This window comes from Chelonoidis abingdonii, chromosome 13, assembly GCF_003597395.2.
Source record: "Chelonoidis abingdonii isolate Lonesome George chromosome 13, CheloAbing_2.0, whole genome shotgun sequence".
NCBI lineage: Eukaryota > Metazoa > Chordata > Testudines > Testudinidae > Chelonoidis > Chelonoidis abingdonii.
The window spans coordinates 3,202,779-3,208,438 of NC_133781.1; the positions used below are offsets into that span (position 1 = coordinate 3,202,779).

General features: G+C 50.7%; 1 pseudogene; it reads left to right on the forward strand.

The window, feature by feature from the left end:
- Positions 1–2,456: 2,456 nt before the first annotated feature.
- Positions 2,457–4,310, forward strand: LOC142047708 (uncharacterized; annotated as a pseudogene).
- Positions 4,311–5,660: the final 1,350 nt, after the last annotated feature.

A 5,660-nucleotide genomic window follows, 5' to 3' on the forward strand; every position in this document is an offset into this window, starting at 1 on the left:
GGCCGAGCTGGAGGGAAAAGAGGGGTCAACACCTCCTGGCTTGAGGGACCCCCTCTGACACAGACAGCCAGGGTCCTGAGCCCCGCCCCTCGTCCCCTTCAAGGTGCCTACTAGCCTGGGACCACCCAACTCATGGTTACTCCAGCCCCACGGTGTGTGAATGGGTCTGACACAGGGAAGGGGATACTGGGCTGCCTAGGCCTATGGGTCAGATCCAGGCTCCAGGGAGAGATGGGGGGATAAGGGGCTAGCTATCTGGTGGATCAGATCTGGGGGCAGGGAGGGGTGGGTGGAATAGGGGACTGGCTGGCCCCTGAGTCAGACCTTGGGGGCAGGGAGGGGCTGGGGACTAGGGGTCTGGCTGCTCCATGGTCAGAGCAGGGAGAGGTGGGGGCTAGGGGGCTGGCTGCCCCATGGTATCTCTCCCTGCCTGTGAGGAGCTTTCCTGCCTGATGTGGGATCAGGCTGAACCCGGCTCCCTGTGCCAGATCCTCCAAGGCACCCGCTTCCCTCCTCGCCTGCACCGCCTATTGGGGTCTATGCCTCGCTGTGGAGATGGTTGCCACGGCAGCGGGCACTCGCCTCACAATGCCCCTGTTCCATGCGGTTGTATGTGGGGGGATCCCGTCTCACATGACCTGGAGGGAAAAGGAGGTGCCATGGGGGGATCAAACCCTCTGAGCCAGCGGGGAGCAGATAGATAGGATTTTGCCTCTGGCACTGGACCCGATCCTCATGGGGGAACTGCAGGGCTGGGCAGCGTCTCTCCAGGGCAAGGGGTTGGAGTGACACTACTGCTGCCAGAGGGGGGAGGGTTCCCGTGCACACAGTGCACAAGCAAGGACAGCCTGGGCTACCCTCCTTCGTGCCCCTAAACCTCATCCCTGAAGGGCATCAAGGATTGACTGTGAACGGGCCAACCAGTTGGCATGGTGGCCAGGCACCAGCAAGGACATATGCAATGAAGTGTCTACATGAGAACATTGCAGAACTAACAGACCAACACAACAACACAACACCTCTACCAGCCAGGTCTTGGAAGAGATTGGCTGCAGATTTATGCAGATTCAGAGGACCTGCTTGGCATGGACTATTTTTCCAGGTATATAGAAATAATGTACTTGAAAGTCACATCAGGTTAAAGTGTTGTTGAGAAACTGAACTGTGCTTTTGTTCAGTCTGGTGAGCAAAAGCGACAACTGAGCACAATTCACTGCAGCGGAATTCAAGTAATTCCAAATGAAATAGGATTTTGATCACATTACTAGCAGCCCAGATTACTCACGAGTGGAGAGGCTGAGAGAAATGTACAGACAGTCAAGAAAATCCAATAGCAGGAAGATCCATTCCTTGCTCTCCTGAGCCACAGATTAACACCAACAGCAGCTACTGGATGCAGTCCAGCACAACTCCTGATGGGAAGACAACTCAAGTTCTTTTCCAAAGTCAGAACAGTAGTTCTATCTCGAAAGTGGCCAGAGATTAAGAGAGCAGCCAAATTGGATAAAAAGGCTAAAGAGTTTTTGAACACTTTTACAGCAGACATGACTCAGTTAGAGAACTGCTGGGTCTGGACTGTGTTGGTGTCAAACAGGATGGAGAACTCCAGTTTCATAAAGAGAAAGAATCCAATGCCTAGATCGTATGTGATCGAGACAGACAGGGTGAGTTCAATAGGAACCATCGACATCTACAGTGTATACTTCAGAAAGAACAATTGGCAGAACAAACTCTACACACTAGAAGAGAGAAACTCAAGGCTTCCAGACCGATCACAGCCAGTCATTGCCACCAATGGACAAGCAGATGACCAAGGTGTTATGTGTTTGGGATGTGTAATTAGAAAGCCAGTACGATTCAGAGATACTTAACTGACTAATCACTACTGAACTTCAAAGACAATGTGATAATGTCAATAGTGTATGGCAGGAATGTAAAATGTTAAGACGGAGATGTATTGGAATGCTAAAATGTATTACACCTATCCGCCGCTAGGTGTCGCTGTGTGCAACATACCTTTTTTAGGCTCACCTCAGCCACACCTGGTAGACCATTAAAGGATCTTATGGCGGACACATCTGTGGTGTGTCTCTCTGAGCCCTGGTCTACGCTATGAATATAGGTCAAATTTAGCAGCGTTAGATCGATTTAACCCTGCATCCCTCCACACGACAAAGCCATTTTTGTCTACGAAGACTCTTAAAATCGATTTTGGTAGTCCTACCCGAAGAGGGGATTAGCGCTGAAATCGACCTTGCTGGGTCCACTTTGGGGTAGTGTGGATGCAATTTGATGATATCGGCCTCCAGGAGCTATCCCAGAGTGCTCCATTGTGACCGCTCTGGACAGCACTCTTAACTCCAATGCACTGGCCAGGTAGACAGGAAAAGCCCCGGGAACTTTTGAATTTCATTTCCTGTTTGCCCAGCGTTGCGAGCTGATCAGCACAGGTGACCATGCAGATCTCATCAGCAGAGGTGACCATGCAGTCCCAGAATTGCAGAAGAGCTCCAGCATGGACCGTATGGGAGGTACTGGATCTGATCACTGTACGGGGAGATGAATCCGTGCTATCAGAACTCCATTCCAAAAGATGAAATGCTGCAATATTTGAAAAAATCTCCAAGGGCATGAAGGACAGATGCTATAACAGGGACCCGCAGCAGGGCCGCATGAAACTTAAGGAGCCCAGGCAAGCGTGCCAAAAAAACAGAGAGGCAAATGGCTGCTCCGGGTCAGAGTCCCAGACATGTCACTTCTATGATGAGCTGCATGTTATTCTAGGGGGGGCCGTACAACTACCCCCCTCCCCATGCATGGACTCCGTCAATGGACTCTCATGCAACAAGGATGTGGATTTAGGGGATGAGGAAAAGGAGGACGTTGAAGTTAGCGCACAGCAAGAAAGCGGAAAAAACGTTTTCCCCAACAGCCAGGAACTGTTTATCAGCCTGCATCCACTACCCTCCCAACCTACCCAAGGCGGGCTCCATTGTATATGGGTTTAAAAGCAATGATTAATTTGCCCTTAAGACTTGGGATGCATTTGCGGCCAGTACAGCTACTGGAAAAGTCTGTTAACATGTATGGGGTTGGAGCGGAAATCCTCCAGGGACATCTCAGTGAAGGTCTCCTGGATGTACTCCCAAAGCCTTTGCAAAAGGTTTCTGGGGAGGGCAGCCTTATTCCGTCCTCCATGGAAGGACACTTTACCACACCAGGCCAGTAGCACGTAGTCTGGAATCATTGCATAACAAAATATGGCAGCATATGGTCCCGGTGTTTGCTGGCATTCAAGCAACATACATTCTTTATCTCACTGTGTTATCCTCAGGAGAGTGATATCATTCATGGTCACCTGGTTGAAATAGGGGAATTTTATTAAGGGGACATTCAGAGGTGGCCATTCCTGCTGGGCTGTTTGCCTGTGGCTAAACAGAAATCATCCCCGCTGTTAGCCACGCAGTGGGGGGAGGGGTGAAGCTATCATCCCAGAGAATAGGGTGGAGTGGAGGGCTTTAGTTGGGTTTGTGCTGCACATTAACCCGAAAACCACAGCCCCTCCTTTTAAATTGCCAACCCATTTTAAATGGCCAACCCAACGGGTGCTTGATATGGGACATGAGGGTGCTGCTGTATGAAACCATCCCCACATGGAATTCCAACTGGCAGGCCCTCAATATAAGAGTCAAAATGCGACCTTGTAAAGAAAGCACACGTGCTATGTAATGTTAGCAACTTGGTTCACCATGGAAGAGTGTACCCATTGTTCTCTAAAATGTGTCTTTTTAAATACCACTCTACTTTTTTTTCTCTCCCACAGCTGCAAATGTTTCAATGCTTGCTCTGTCATCTCCATCCCAGAGTCTAGCGAAGATTAGAAGAAGAAGAAACGCACTCATGATGACATGTTCTCTGAGCTCATGCAGTTCTCCCACACTGAAAGAGCCCAGCAGAATGTATGGAGGCAGACAATGTCAGAAAGCAGGAAAGCACAAAATGAACGTAAGGGTAGGAGGGACGAGCGAGAGGAGATATGGTGTCAGCGTGATGAAAGGAGGCATGAAGAAATGCTCAGTCTACTTGAGGATCAAACTCATATTCTCTGGCGTATTGTTGACCTGGACAGGCAGCAGGAGGAACACGGACTGCCGCTGCAGCCCCTGTGTGACCAACCACCCTCCTCCCCAAGTTCCATAGCCTCCTCACCCAGACGCCCAAGAACGCAGTGGGGGGGCCTCTGGCCACCCAACCACTCCACCTCAGAGGGCTGCCCAAGCAACAGAAGGCTGGCATTCAATAAGTTTTGAAGTACAGATAGGCCTTGTCCTTCCCTCCTCCACCACTCCACCCATTGCTCCTCGCCTCCCTCATACCTCCTGGGCTACCTTGGCAGTTATCCCCCCATTTGCAGTGACAAAGTAATAAAGAATGCATTAATTTTGAACAACAGTGACTTTATTGCCTCTGCAAGTGGTGATCATGGGGGGAGGAGAGGGCAGTTGTTTTACAGGGAAGTAGAGTGAACCAAGGGGCGGGTTTTTATCAAGGAGAAACAAACAGAACTTTCACACCGTAGCCCCCTGGCAAGTCATGAAATGGTTTTCAAAGCTTTCCCTGATACACACCTCACACTGCTGTGCTCTTCTAATCGCCCTGGTGTCTGGTTGCGTGTAATCAGCGGCCAGGCAATTTGCCTTAACCTCCCACCCCACCATAAACGTCTCCCCCTTACTCTCACAGAGATTGTGGAGCGCACAGCAAGCAGTAATAATGATGGGAATATTGGTTTTGCTGAGGTCTAACTGAGTCAGTAAACTGCGCCAGTGTGCTTTTAAATGTCCAAAGGCACATTCTACCACCATTCTGCACTTGCTCAGCCTATAGTTGAACTGCTCCTGACTACTGTCCAGGCTGCCTGTGTATGGCTCCATGAGCCAGGGCATTAAGTGGTAGGCTGGGTCACCAAGGATAACTATAGGCATTTCAACATTCCGAACTGTTATTTTCTGGTCTGGAAAGTAAGTCCCTTGCTCCAGCCATTGACACAGACCAGAGTTCCTAAAGATGTACCTTTTCTGGCCATCTCACATTGCTGTTGGTGAAACGTCCTTTGTGATCCACCAGTGCTTGCAGCACCATTGAAAAGTACCCTTTCTGCAGAGGTGGAAGTAAGCCAGTGCAGTCCGGTATGGCATACCAGCAAGAGTCAGTACGCCATGCTGGACCGCATCAACTTCCACGGCAGGGATTGAAAGGGCTCAGAGCTCCCCGCCACTGAGGGCAGCCCAGAGCCCTTTGAATCCCAGCCACAGCTCTGGTGGCCGGGCTGGGGCCAGGATTTAAAGGGCTCCAGGCTTCCCTCAGTGGCAGGAGCTCTGGGCCCTTTTAATCCCTGCCCCAGCCCCGCAAAGCTCGGGGTTCCCCCTGGCAGCCAGAGCCGCAGGCCCTTTAATTTGCCCCTGAGCCCCAGGAGGCTCCCAGCCACCTCTGCAGCTGGGAGCCCCTGGTTGATTTAAAGGTTCTGGGTCTCCTAGCCTGTCAAGGTATTATTCCCACTTTGAACTTTAGCGTCCAGAAAGTGGGGACTTGCATGTACCCCTCTAAACTTAATTCCTAGCTTAGATCTGATAGCGCTGCCACCAAGCAGAAATTCCAGT